We start from the raw sequence: 15,298 nt of genomic DNA, 5'->3' as shown, positions 1-15,298 counted from the left end.
GCAACTGACTAGAGCTTATTTTAACCCATGGTTCTTGGCTCACATTTAATGAGCTGCAAATCTGCTGAAGTGAAACTGAGCTCTGGCTTATTCCTCCTCCTAACTGTGTGGGAGGAAGAGAGGGGAAGTGTGTGAGCCTGAGGTTTCATTTGTGTTCCTTTCTGCTCATGTTTGATGCAGAAGATCCAGAGTTAGAGAATCCCCAACAGATAATTGTCCAGAATTCTATACGGTTTAGCATTGCATGCAAATACAGCTACAGTCATCTTCAAAGTACCATGCTTTTAAATGGGTATAGTTTTTCTTAGGTATCATGACTCCCTACAGGCATATGTATATATTATGTTCAAAGAGCTGGCATTTCAAGGAACGATTAAGAGAGTTGAGCATAAGAGGGTATGACTTGAATTTTGGAAGAACTAGACAAAGTTCAGGGTCTGGAATGAATGCTATCTAAATATTAGCTAATGATTGTTGTGGTAAAACCACAAATGCTGCTTTCCTGTGCATGTGCAGTTTTAGCATGACTCCCTTTAAATTTAGTTGTGGTAGACCTCATATTTCAAATATTCTATTTTATGGAATATTCCATAAAATGGATCTAGATGAGCGTGAAAGCCATTATTTCAGTTAATGTATTCTTGGCTTGTGTGTATTCAGTTAATGTATTATAATGTATAATCAGCAAAATCTTTGCTTACTTTATGAGCTGCTGTATTGACTCATTGATGAAAATGTGCATGGAATTAGTTTTCAATGAAAATGAGTAATTATCTTTTACCTCTAGCTTATTAATGCCCCTTCAGTTTTCAAGAAGTTGAGGATATTAACAATTTCATGCTTCTCTCATGCATTTTATACCTGACTGATCACAGCCATTCATTTTTTGTTATTAGTGTAATCAAAGAAGTAGCATTAATTTATTCCTGATATGCATCAGGTATTGCAATGTGGTCAACTCCATGTTGAGCTTCCCTTAATATGTCTCAGCATGGGGTAAAAATGCTGCCCAAATTATGGTGCTGATCTTGAATCACAAAATTTACCTCACTAATTTTTGGGAGAAAGCTGCGTGAACATCATTAGCACTGTTTGTGTCAAGTGGTAATATTCCTTATATTATCATGGGATATTACTAAGTGAGTATCTTAGGAGTTCCTGGAGACTGCTGTATTTGGTTGTGTCCTCAGCTAGGGATGTTGGAGAAATTTGCAATGGATTCAAATACGTTCGTATTTCTATGAATCTGACCTGTGAATTCTGCTGTGGACCGGTTTTTTTCTCTTTGAAGTCATGTGTCTTCCATAGACTTGCAGACAGGTTTTTCCCCTTTGGGGGGGGGGAGGATTTGCACTAATTCACATAAACCAATGAACAATTAGTGTATTTACGCAAGTATGCACTGGCGCATTTGCGCAAGTACATATCAGCACTAATGCAAATTAGCGCAAGTAGAACAAAATTCTGGTTAAAAAAATCCAATTCTGTCAATGAGTGGAAAACAGAGCGAAGAACACTAGACAGTCCATGAAATATAGACAGAAGAGATTTAACAAAAACTGTACATCCCTATCCTCAGCACAAGGAAGTGGCAAAAGGACTATTGGAAAGGGAGACATACCTCCTCTCTAAAATCAGGATATGGGATACTTCCCATTCATGACTCAAATTTCTGCCTATTTATAGCTAATTTTAAATTAGCTTTTTTAGAACCTACCCATTCAGCTCAGAAGAAAGGGGATATTATTAAGTGATGTGCTATTCATGGAGAGCAAAGTCTTTCATTTTATGTATAAAGACCTGGAATGAGATAAGCTGCCTGGTTTACCTATGAAGACAAAGAGAGTGGGCCTGGATCTGACAAATTCTCATTTTTTTGGTCCCAGGCTTTGAAGAGCATATCTGTCTTCCCCCGCTTGGATTAAATTTTTATTCTGTTGCTTGTAAGCTCCACTGAAGTAAGTGGAACAAGCTGTGTCCAAATGTAGTTGTTCAGGGTCAATGAAGTTCCAGACAATAGCATATAAATCAATCTACAAATCCAGTTACACTGAAATTGGATGAAAAATAGCTTACACCTGAACTTCACAGTACAAAATCCCTTCTCTGACCTATATTGGCTCTATAAGCTTAGAATAGTGGAAGTTTATATATGCTTGTACCTTATTTGGTATAACTCCAGCATGTCATATTTCCTGCTATAATAGCGATTGGGGAGGTGGCTGGTATAGGAAGTGGTTATGTTCAAGGCATCTTTCCCCCCACAAAGCAAGCTCTGTAAATGTATGACTCGATCTTCAATATTCATACATTCTTTAAATACATGCTTCTCAAGAGTATGTTCTCAAGAGTATGTTTGGCATGATCCGCTTCTCCCTTCTTGCAGTAATAACATATTAAAAAGTTATCTCTGCAGGGAATTTTAAGGGTGTGTAGTTACAGCTGAATTGGAGACCATTTGGAAAAATTAGTTGCTGCTGCTTCAGTAAGGGTGCGTATGGAAAGGACTAAGAAAGATTTCTGTCATCCAAGACAAGGCAACATGTTTTGGGGCTAACACAGTTATGCACACTCTGTATTGCAAATGTATTTGTTGTTGGCTTTGGAATAACCAGTGGGAAACTAGTTATTTTCTAGCATTGTTAGCAAGTGTGTTCTGATTTAAGCAGTACATTGACGTTCCTAACTTTTGAGTGCAATAAAAAGAGAATAAATATTTTATAAAGTACTATTTGCCCCCAGGCCTGATTAGGATAACATTTTGTAATGTATGCTTGGTGTGAATTCAGAACAGATGGTGTGTTTTTGTTTTTTCCTTTACACTTTAGATGAGAAGGGCAAATCTGAACAGGAACAATTGTATGGCTCTTGATTTTGGTTAATCTTATGTTACTTTCTACATGTTGGGTACTAATTGCACGGTATAGTTACATGCATAGTGTTACAATATTAAATAAAAGTTATCTTATGTAGCATTTTTTCAGTAGAATTAGCTTAACATATGCATATTTGTAAACACATTACTTCAAACAAGGTTTTTGAAAGTTTGTCTGCTTAACATTGAGCACACTGTGTTTGCATCCTAATAAGCATACAAAAATATTATATTATTGAAAAAATAATGGGTGGCATTATTGTTCAAGCCTTCCTTCCTCCCTTTCCATGCATAGCTAAAGTCACTATTATCTATATCAGTGGGGAGGGCCCTTTTTCCAGTCAAAAGTGACATTCCCTTGGCATCAACTGTCAGGAGCCATATGCTGGCAGTGGGTTGGACCGCAGGCAGCAATGAGAAGAACCCTGAAGGTGCTGCCCTGTTGCAGCTTGGGTGAAAACACCCTGTCAAATTCAAGCAGCAGGAAAAAGCACAGGCCTGAAAAAGGAACCTTGCATACTTTGAACTGCAGGGTTGCAGCTTTATTCTTGCTTGTGTACTCTCTCTTTCCATCAAAGGTTCAATGTACATTTTCTCAAAATCTGTAATAGCTGCAGCAGAACTAGAGGCGTGGAGCTTGAGACTATTTGTGAAGCTATGCCTCCTTCACAACCAGGAAAGGGGCAGGCTTCAGGCTGGTGTGGACTCGTACCATCTGACAGGAGGGAGCAGCCTGGCCTGCCAGATGGGCTCTTCCACCTGGCGGAAGAGGAGCAGGAGGAAGATCAGGCCTGAGTGTCACCCTGTAGCAGCCATATCAGGGGTCAGACTAAGTAGCCTCATGCAGTCTCATGCTTCATGTTCTTGCTGAGCTCTTTCTCCCTTGAATATATTGTTGTAAGCTGACGAGACACAGGAATTCCTTATCTTGTCAAAGGTCATACAGTTGTATATCTTGTTCTCTGCTGTTCTCTTCTGTTCTCTCCTTATCATGGCTACCCTATAACCCAGTTCTTGTATTATAAACAATAGTGCTAAGAGAAGAAATGTTAAGGATTGCAACCCCATGCGGGAGGGGGAGGAGGAGCCGTTTCATATGTGTCACAATGTCTATAAAACCAATGTGCTAATGTAAATCGGGGCTTCTGGCTCTTTGGAAACGATTCCAGCCTTAAGCCCGCGCGTTAAATAAAGAATCTCTTTTTCCTTCACTCCGTGGTCTCTCTGACTCTGGGTTCTGCAACATAAATGGTGCCGTGACTCGGATGTGGCAGGCTCTGAGCCAGACAGGTGGCAGTTGCCTGCTCTTGATCGCCGCACCGGGAAGACGAGCTCGGCGCATGCCTCCCTTTCTTGGCGCCACCGACCTTTTTGTCGAGTGAATGGGAGAAAGCCTGCACTGGGATCGCCCAAACGGCAGCGAGCAGCAAGAGAACCTTGGGAAGCGGAGGAAGGAACTTGAGCCCTGCCTGTATCGCAGCTGCAATTGAGTTGAAACCCACATTGGAAGCCTTCAGGAGAAAGGCAAGTATATGGGAAAAAGAGGGCCCCGCCTTTAGGGAGAAAGGCCACTGGGCAGAAAAAAAGAGGGCCCCGCCTTATGAAGAAGGTCAGTGTTGGTGGTATACGTATACAAAAGAACCTACTCCTTGCGGGTAGAAGGGGGGCCTGATCACACCCCCGAGTGGGCGCCAGTACCTAGCACGCCAGTACTCAGTAGGAAGCTGAGGAAGCTGGGGAAGCCGTTTTCCGCTCTGGTAAAAAGTGGGAAAAGTGGGTGGCAGGGACATATGGATGTAGTGGAGAGATTGATGATTGTGTGAGTGGCTACTGCGGTTTCTGAAGCATACCGTTGACCGTCCGGGTGCCCAGGCCAGTAGCAAAGTGCGTGGTGTGAAAAATCCTCTTGTGTCGGCCAGTGAGACCCCTTACTCACTGACCAATTCCCATTCCCTAATTGTGTCTGTCTTCAATTTAGGAGGGAGGCTATGGGTGGTGGGGGAAGCAAACCTTGCACCCCCTTGAGATGTATGTCAAACAAAGAAGGAAAAAGGTTTTTTTAAAAAGATTCAGAATAGAAAGAGAAAACAGCAAAAAGCTCAAGGTCGAGCTGAGAGGAAAAAAAACAAGATCTGAGGCTGTTAATTAGAAAAATGTTGCAGGACAGTCTGGCTTTTAACAAAGCGTGGGAGCGTGAGAGTGTGAGGCCAAAGAAGTAGCTGTTAGCCTAGCGCGCCGAGAGAGGGGGGGCAGGAAAATTGCCCACAACGTTCTGAGTTGTGCAACATCATCACCTCGCCTAATTGAGATGAAATCCCTAAGAAATGGAAACTGAAAATGAAGACCCAGAAGATGAAGGCAAAATAGAAAATAAAGGTGAAGAATCAGCCCCCAGAGCACAGGCTAGACCCCTCTTCGAGTGAAAAGTGTGCCATAAGACTGTCCCAAAGCAGAATGAAGCAGAAAGACCATGTTGAAGATCTCTGTCAAGGTAACCGTGTTTAGCTTTGAACTGTGTTAAAATTGCATAGAGCCTGTAGCTACTGACCATCAGCTATATGATTTCTGAAGAGCGTAACCATTAAGCTTTTGCCGTGGGATTCCCTGCAATGAAGAAATCTCACTGATTTGAGTGTCCAGTGTTACACTGCCTAAGTGTGTGTGCTAAAGAGACCGAGAAACCAGACAGCATGTTCCTGGCCAAGCCAAAATCACGCTACTGCCATGCTCCTGGAAGCTGCAATAAACTGTGTAAGCTGGGAGACCCAACCTGATTGAGAAGAAAAGAAGATATTGGAGCAACTGTCTTAAAAAACAATGAGATCTGTGTAGCTGGCTGGCTGACGCTGTCAGTGATGTTACAACTTTAAATTAAGACTGTTTTCCTGTTTGAGACCCCAGCGAAGAAAGCTGAACCGAGTTATTTGTTGCCCGTGCCAAAGCAAGAATTTGGCTGCCCTGTACCTCATCGTGTCCTGTTTTAAGCTTGGGATTTACAAATACAAACAAACTGAGAAGCTTGCCTTTGAAGTCCTGCAAATCACCCCACCGCCTCCACGAAGATTAATGGCTGCCTGAAAAATGCAAGTATAAGGCGATGCCCATCACCCCCCAGCGTCCTGAGTTTCGGCACTCAGTGTTTCAGTGCTTTCGTGTACCAGGTTAGAAGAAAAAAAAAAAAGAGTAAGTTTTTTAAAATGTCTGTGAGAGAACCTGACAGAAGTAAAATAAAATTTACAGAGGAGTTGCCCAAGTTAAAGCATCATGGCTAGAGAGCTGAGCTGTGCCGCTCTGTTTAAACAGAAGCCTTGCTAAAAAGTTAAAGGCCCTTGTCTGTCAGAAGGGGTGTAGGGCCACACTTTCCCTTTTTAAACTGATGCAAAAGTGGAGAGCCTTTGCTGGAAACATCGCATATTCATTGCCCAGAGCCTTCACTGTTTGCCTCCATCATCATCTGGGCTTTTTAGAGACACTCTGCACATGAACTAAAATTTTAAATTGTCAAAGACTTGCCATGGACAGTGCTGTGAAGCTTTTGATAAACTTGAACTCTCATCGCTGTGGACCATGTGTCTGTGTTTGTAGTCAGCTCAGTGTACAGCAGGCTGAGTTTGATCTGTGACTTTTAGATTTCCTTTTGCCAGAATTCATGCAGCATAGAGTTGCCGATGCAAAAATGGTGACCTAGAACTCTGCGTGTGTGGGTATGCCCGTCCCTTGATTTTAATGAGCCCTGAGCTTTCAGCCAGAAGAGCAGTATAATTGCTGGATCTGCTCCATCATGCCTTACCATGCAAGAAGTGTTTTCCATTCATTGTGTTAAATTGCAGAAAAAGTTTGTTGTATATATTTTATGATTTCTTAGATATCATAAAATATATGTGATATTTGCAGATTAGTGTTAGTTGCAACTCCAAATAATACTAAGTGTGGTTCCCAATGGATGACGAGGAGAAAAGACAAAGTCAAGTAGAAGAAAGACAAAAGCAAGTAAAAAAGAAGGAATAGAGAAAGTAGCAGACAGATAGAGAAGAGAGAAAAAAAGAAGAAAGAAAAGGCAAGAGGCAAAGAAAAAACATTTATAAAAAAGAAGCGTGGCCATAGTTGCCCCCAGGGTAAATTAAAAGCAGCTGATTGTGCCTGGAGCTTATTACCTGGGGTAAAGTAGCCACAATAATGTAATAGTTCTTTAAGATGAAGAAAATGTAACTAGAAGGAGAAGAAGAGCCTATCCCAAATGTGTGTCATTGGGACTAGTGTAAGGCAGAAAGGTTTAAGTGAGTAAGTTTAACTTGAAAAAGACAAATAAAGAGACAAGGCTGGTGCATGGAGCAGAAAGTTTTATATAAAAAGTTTGAAACATGATCTGCAATACAGGCAGATCAGCAAAGAAAAAGAAAGCAAAAGAAAGAAAAAATTTGTCTTCCCATACTAATAAATAAAAAGTGTTATCAAGCACTTTGGGAAGCGAAGTTGTTTACAGGAAGCTGTGCCTGAGAACCAAACACTTCTAGCCTATGCTGAAAATGCTTGCTAGTGTTGTGCTGCCTCATGGGTAACATGTATAGTATAAAAACCCATTTAGTGCAATAGCTCGTGGTTCAGAGAAGCTGTCTGATCCAAAAATTAAGTACGCCTGTGTGCTGTAAGTTACCCAATAAAGTCTCCTTGTAAGTAACCCCCCCCTGCTGGAATCCCAAAACACAAGTTGGGCTAGAGCGCCTCACCCAGTATCAAACCCTGCTGTTAAAAGCCATGAAAGCAGGTATGAAGAAGTCAATTAATATGACCAAAGTGTCTAAAGTGCTGCAAGGTGCCACCGAGGCCCCAGAGCGTACTTGGAGCGTCTTTCAAATGCCTATCGCCAGTACACCCCCCTCGACCCAGAGGCCCAAGAAGACATAAACGAAAAAAGAAAAGAAGAAGACCCGGCAGAGGCAGAAGATTCTTAAAAAAAGAACCAGTGTGCCCAGTGTGGACAAGATAGACATTAGTGGCATGAATGCCCAAATAAAATAAATCAAATACACAAAGGAGAAAACCAAAGGGGCCAGAATGGGCGAAGAGGGAGACAGCTTGAGAGGGGCCGTGATATTGACTGTGAGGGGCCGTGACATTGACTTCATAATTGACACTGGAGCAGCATCAAGAGCAAGCAAACGTTAGCCTTAAACAAGAAGTCCAAACACTGAGCAAAGGTCTTCAAGCCCAGCGTCGCTTTGTCTTAAAAAAATAAGCCCCCAATTCCCATCACAGAAGTTCATCCTTTCCAACCAAGAGTTAAAGTATGAGTTAAAGAGGGAAAAATAACCCTTTGACTCCCAGATAGAGAAGACTGAAAACTGTCATACTTTCCACCCCCGCAGCTATGAAAGCAGCTAGAATTAAACCCTGGATACATTGGACACGAGTCAAGAGAGCGAGAGGGGGAAAGTAGACCATAAACAGAAATCCTGAAAATCCTTTAAAAATCATTCTGAAAAAGCAGTAAGAAGACTCAGGCTAGACCTTACTGTGGACACACCGGGAAACTGTCCCCCTGCGTATGGTCAGACCTGCAACTGAAGAATTGAAGAAGGGGACTAGACCCTACTGCAGCTTGCCAGGTGAATAGCTGCCCAGCGTACGGTCAGATCCCAAAGAAGATCAAACATGCGTGTTGTAGTGTTAGTAGTGTTGCATTGTGTTTCCTTAATAAGGTGCAAAAAGGGGGGTCTGCCCTTGGAAAAAGAAGTTTGTCCCAGTGATTTGCTGATAATTACTGGCTTCACCTGGCTAACATCACTAGAGTAAAACATTTTTGTTTGCCAAAAGGTATACCTGCAGACAGGCTTATTAGCTCTTGCTTAATACCTGTCTGTAGACATCCTGGGAAAATTCAAAAAGATACCATGTTAAAAGTTTATGGTGTAAGTTTAACTTATTCCCAAAATGCTAATTGGGGCGTGGTTGCAAAGATCCTACCCCCTACAGAGTTCACTCTATGCACCCCCATCATTGCTGAAACAAATGCTACGTGTGCACAAATGCTTAATTCTCAAAATTTTTTCCAGAAAATACAAAGCTATCCCTGGCCCCCTTCCACTGTAATAAAATTCAAAACATATCTTTTAATGATGCCCACATACTTTTGCCTCATGGATAGTTTTAGACATGTAATTCCCGCACTTGGTCATTCATTCCTGCCAACTTGTCTGATAACCACCCATGTTGCCTCAGCCGCCAATTGAACTGGTGCCAATTCTTCCCCTGTAGCCCGAGAAAATCCGTCAACGGCAGCCTCGAGCACTCCAACTAACTAAAAATTGTAATAGTCATGTGCAGTTATATTTTGACTCAGAAAAATTGGCCTTAGCAATGTCACTGGTTAAGGTTCCAGGTTTAGCCGTGGCTGATGGTCTGGAAATCAACCGGTTAGCTTGCAGCTTAGCCAAAAGCATAAATGCCACCTCACAAGCATTGTCATTGTTAAATAAAAAGCTGCGTGATCTAAGAGGTGCAGTTCTAGAAAATAGAGCTGGTATAGATTACCTCTTCCTTCTTCATCATTTAAGTTGTGAGACACACCAAAAGCTCTGTTGTTTTAACTTAACTGATAATGGCAATGCTGTAAATAAACAAATCAACAAGCTGCACAATATAGTAGCTTACAAAACAATAAAACAAAACAATTAGCTCAATTAGTTAACCCCTTGGCTTCCAGATCTTAGCTAGCTTGAAAGCATTGTTCATCCTAATTCTACCAGTATTGTTCATAAAAGTTCTGTTATGTCTCTGCGTTCCTTGTCTTATGCGCTGTTTAACCAATCTGTTTTATGTCTCAGCTAATAAAACTGCTGCCCTCTATGCTCTAATAGCCCAACAAGAGGCTAAGTAATATGTATGTCACAAAAAGCTTTGTATAGTTATCAGTAATGCTATAATTGTAATGAAATTATGCATTTAAGGGGGGAATGTAGCAGCCATATCAGGGGTCAGACTAAGTAGCCTCATGCAGTCTCATGCTTCATGTTCTTGCTGAGCTCTTTCTCCCTTGAATATATTGTTGTAAGCTGACGAGACACAGGAATTCCTTATCTTGTCAAAGGTCATACAGTTGTATATCTTGTTCTCTGCTGTTCTCTTCTGTTCTCTCCTTATCATGGCTACCCTATAACCCAGTTCTTGTATTATAAACAATAGTGCTAAGAGAAGAAATGTTAAGGATTGCAACCCCATGCGGGAGGGGGAGGAGGAGCCGTTTCATATGTGTCACAATGTCTATAAAACCAATGTGCTAATGTAAATCGGGGCTTCTGGCTCTTTGGAAACGATTCCAGCCTTAAGCCCGCGCGTTAAATAAAGAATCTCTTTTTCCTTCACTCCGTGGTCTCTCTGACTCTGGGTTCTGCAACAACCCCAGTGCTGCTCCTGAGTTTCCTTATCTGTGAGAAGAGGATGGGAAATAATGTGGGTGGATGAATGGATGTGGCACGTCCCTGGAGCACATTCTCCCCGGAGCACTAGGGTGTACCTAGTGAGGCTGCCTGCATAGCTGTTCCTGAGACTCTCACTCTCTGCACTCTCACCAGGAAGCTTCCCCTGGTGTTCTTCCCCTGCATACTCTTCATCTTTGTCACCCTTCGTCTTTCTGGCGACAAGGCCATGGAGAAGGAAATGACTCGCTATTCATATTCCATTCCTCCTTCTCCTCCCAGCCCGGATGGTGAACTGCTGCAGAGGGATCAGCAGCTCTGAGCTAGAGATTGTGATTTTTGTATGATGAGCACAGAGGTGGACAGAGTCGCCATGGTGATCACTGTGCCAGAAGGGGAAGCTGCGGTTGGGCAGAGAAGAAAGTGGGCGACGACAATGAGGGGAGGCTTGTGGTGTTGACCGCCAACAGAAGGTGGCTGGTTGCTGGGGTGGGGGCTGAGAAAGGGACAGAGCAGAGGAGATGGGGTGGGGCCTGATGGGATGATGTTGTATTCCTGCCTCTTGTTAAAAAGGCAGTTAGCAGAGTAACAACAAAAGGCAAAGCAGAATGAGCATTTACCAGCCCCACATGCACACACAAGGCAAAAAAAGAGAGACCACACCTTTCTTTTGGTGAAGAAGAAGGAAAAATGGTTTACTCACAATTTCTTGCTTTAAAACATGCAGGTAAAGCATAGGGTTTCAAAAGGAATTTGTTCAGTCCTTTTTGTGTTCCATTACACCGGCAGGAGGGAGAGAGAGCACATCATGTGCTCCTAGCAATCGAGGAAGGCGGGGGGTGGGGGGAAGGAGCAGGAAGGAGGAAACCATAAACTGTAGGCTATAGAGATCCTAGGGTAAGCTGTGCCAAAATTCCCATGCATTAACTAGCTAACTGCCAAACTACCCCCTTTCTGTAACTTGCAGACAAGGTTGCAATATTCCCAACAAGGCCAAGGAGGAGAGGCTACGGGCCACATGAGAAGTTGCTGCAGGCCATCCCTCATCTAGTGACATCAGTGAAGCAATGGGTTCTAGTAAATTAAAAAAAAAAGATTACACAAATATGTTATAGTGCATGGGGGTTTGTTTATCAGGAAACTGAAATAAATCTTTTTCTGCAAAGGAATTATGCTCATGGCGCAAGGCTGACAATTTTTTCTTCAATGAAAACTTGTAATTCTGCCTTTTGGGTTGCTTGTGAATATCACCTCAGTTGCCAAATTCTGTAGCTCAGAAATAATGAAACCTATTTAAATAATTCAGTATAAAAATCAAATCAATATATTTCCATAGTCAGTTATTTTTTCTAGTTTGTGTCCCATAATTGTGAGAATATAAACTGAGGTTACGATCACATTGTTTTAGGAATAACTGTCACAGGACTTAGACTGTGATAGGTGGCAGCAGTGTAATTTATCTGTGAATTCCTGCCAAGCTTTTACTGTACTACAAAAGCAATGCTGAGTGACAGTTTCCCAGAATTTTCTATTCCTTGTGGATATTGTATACACTGCCATTGTTTTATGAACTTGATGTTTAAGTGCTCAGAACATGTATGATGATGACACATTCAGAAAAGCTTGGTTTTGAAGGCTGTTTAGATGACAGTTACCCAAAATACTTTTGCACTGTGGGTTCCTTGGAGACAAGCCTAGCATTCTGCCAGTGGGTGGAAGTATTTTTGTAGTCTATACATGAGGTAAATAGAGTCTGAACTGGCTAGACTTGAATTCAAATCCCCAAATGTTCTAAACTTCTAATTCTTCTAACCTTGAAAGGATCATAAGATGCGCTCAGCAGTTCTAGTCTGTAAAACATTTCTTCTGTCAAGGTCTGTTTTCTCATTATTGCCAACACCACTGTCATATGGTGCCCTGGGTTCCTCAACAGGAAAGGAACCATGGGAAAAAACAGGTTCTGGGTGCACCTTGCTAATCTGAGAACAAAGCAATTTCCAGGAAAGACTATAACCAAGCAACCTAGGCAGCCCAATTTGTACAAGCAAGGGTGCAAAACTGATACCTTTTTAGACAGACCTTTTATTAAAATGAAAGTGGTTTATCATAGAGGAGCAGCACCATGTATAGCATAAATATTAAACTAAGGAATTACTTCAACATATGCTTTTCTTCCCTATCTGGGTTGTATGGCAAGCAATGACTTACATGCATATTCCAAAAATCATAAGAACAGAAGAACAACCATGCTGGATCAGACCAAAGGCCTATGTAGTTCAAGATCCTGTTACCCACAATGGCCAACCAGATTCTTCAATGGGAAGCCCACAAGCAGGACATGAGTGCAACAGCACACTCCTGCTCATGCTCCCGGCAGCTAGTATTCAGAGGCATATCATTTATGAACAAGTCGAGTTTTCTCATCTGCACATTAGCTTATGGATTGCATTCCTTCACATTCATGAGACATTTTACTCAGCTGTAATTGTTATGATTCCAACAGCTGACTTCATGGAAACAGAGTAGAATAAAAGATACATAATACAAGGTAAATGTACGTAGAAATCACATTCCATTATCTATGAGGTCTACTAAAACCTGCCCTCATCTTCCCAAACCTATTCATAACACAAGGCTGTGTGTGTGTGTGTGTGTGTGTGTGTGTGTAGCAGTAGCATAGCTACTGATGAGGGTGGAAGCTGAAATGTTTAGCTTAAATATATATTTTGAATACTCTGTTGTTAGTCTTTCTGTCATATATATATATATATATATATATATCCAGAGAAAGAGAGAGAGGTGTAAAGCTGCACAACAGCAAAGCAACAAGGAGACTCTGGATCCATTATGGATGCAGTCAAGTCAAGTTAAAATATGTAAGAAAATAGACTAACAACAGAGTAATTTAAAAGTATATTTATTGCTAAACATTCTGGCTTTGCCCTTATCATCAGCTGAGATGTTAAATGGATACCAAGAGTGGTAGTTTGGAATGCTGGGAAATGAAAATTCCTAAGGAGAAAAAAAACATAGGTATGACCAGTATAAAACTTATGAATTGGCCTCCGGATTAAGGCCATATGGACTATGAGTTTTGAGTCTGTAGATCCAGAAGTTTCCCTTTCTGTCAAGCATGTCAGTGTCCTTTGTGTGTTCAATTGCAAGCAATGTTAAAACTGAGAGACTATGTGCAGGTGAGTTAAAATGTCTTGCAACAGGCTACTCTAGTTTTTTTTGGTAAGAATCACAGATTTGTGGTTACAGAATCTTGTTCTTAGATTTGTTGTAGTTTTCTCTACATATTGCATATGACATCCTTTTTTTTACATTCAAATAAATCACATTAGTAGAAGTGCATTCTACCAGTTGTCTAATGCAATACGCCTTGTTAGTAACTGCGGTACTAAAAGAAGTGGTTTCTTGGAGGTAGCTGCAGGAAATGCAGCATACTGATTTACGTTGTTGAGGTCCTGGGTTGCAATTATCTTGTTTAAGTGGTGTGGCTTTAACTAACAATTTACACAAATTAGATTGTTTTTTGAATGTGACGCATGGTGGAGAATTAACAACTTCCATGAAACAAGCACAATAGGATATAATAGGGTAACTGTCTCTCATTATCTGGTGGTAATTAGGGGCAGCAGGATGGAAGTCCAGAACAAATGGAATGTGATTTTCTTTCAAAGAGTTAGCCTTTGCTTCATAAAGGAGGTTATCCCTGGATATTACTGATGCTCAAGTGATATTGTAGTCAATGTGACTAGATTATCCACATTGTTGGAGATGTTCGTTACATCTTCTTGAGAAGTTTTCTTCATTATTGCAAATGTGCTTTATCCCCAAAGCCAAACTGTATATAATGTTCTTCTTTAGATAGTTCGGATGACATGACTTGTAATTAAGATACAGGTGGGAATTTGTAGGTTTACAATATAAGTCTAGGAAAATGTAGGGATGTACGAAAGTCACTTATCTGTTCGCGGATTATGCTGATGCTGGGGGGCAGGCGCTCCGTCCCTCCCCCCCACGAATCCTTGCCGGACGGCTCCGCTCCGCAGGGATTCTGCGGAGCTGCTGGACGGCTCCGCCAGCGGCCGGACATCCGGCCACTGGCTAGCAGGGATGCAAATGGCGGCGGCCGTAGCCGGCGCCATTTGTGTCCCTGCAGTCAGCCGTGATAGGCTACGTAAATGTTTACGTAGCCTATCACGGCTGATTAAAAAAAACAAAAAAAACACGTGCGTACGCAAATGGCGGTGCCCATGAGCGCCGCCATTTGCGTTCCTTATTTTGGCACGTCTTAGTCTACGTAAACTTTTCCGTAGACTACGGCGAAAATAAGGGGAACGCAAATAGCTGACGCTACGCTATTTGCGTTCCCCTTATTTTTGCCGTAGTCTACGTAAATGTTTACGTAGACAAAGACATGCCAAAATAAGGAACGCAAATGGCGGCGCCCATGGGTGCCGCCATTTGCGTACACGCGTTTTTTTGGTTTTTTTTATTCAGCCGTGATAGGCTACGTAAACATTTACGTAGCCTATCATGGTGTTTTTTAAAATTTAGCCGTGATATCACGTTTTTTAAAAAAACTTGGAAATGGCGGCGGCGGCTTCCCAGAGCCGCTGCCACCAGGAAGATCCTCCCCAGGTAAGTCCCGTAGCAGGGGGGAGGGGGGCCGTTCCGCCACCGATTTCAGGGGGCCGAATGCGCTGGCATTCGGCCTCCCCGAGATCCGTGGCGGAACTTTCATACATCCCTATGAAAATGTGATATTTTTCAATGGTTAAGAGGACATCCAAGAAGGGTAATTTTGAGTTTTGAATTGTGGTGTTACAGTAAGCTTTCTTGTTGGGTGGATAGTGTTGATAAACTTATTAACATTCTCCAAGCTATCCCTTCCATAGTCCCAGATGTCAAAAATATGTGTAACGCCACCATATGCTGGGCTTGTAGGTGGAAGTTCTGCTGATAGTTTCTTTGAGTTGACCCATAAATAGACTGGCAT

The 15,298-nt window shown here is 42.0% G+C and overlaps 1 protein-coding gene across 2 annotated transcripts in view; it reads left to right on the top strand.

Annotated features, from left to right (window-relative positions):
• GLIS3 (GLIS family zinc finger 3) overlaps positions 1-15,298 on the top strand; it is a 231,346-nt gene that overhangs the window by 1,754 nt on the left and 214,294 nt on the right. The gene's annotated exons all lie outside the window — the stretch shown is intronic.

The sequence above is a fragment of the Heloderma suspectum genome, chromosome 2 (assembly GCF_057233095.1).
Source record: "Heloderma suspectum isolate Gila_16-S chromosome 2, 16-S_ref, whole genome shotgun sequence".
In the NCBI taxonomy this organism is placed as follows: Eukaryota; Metazoa; Chordata; class Lepidosauria; order Squamata; family Helodermatidae; genus Heloderma; species Heloderma suspectum.
This window is presented reverse-complemented; position numbering and strand designations above follow the sequence as displayed.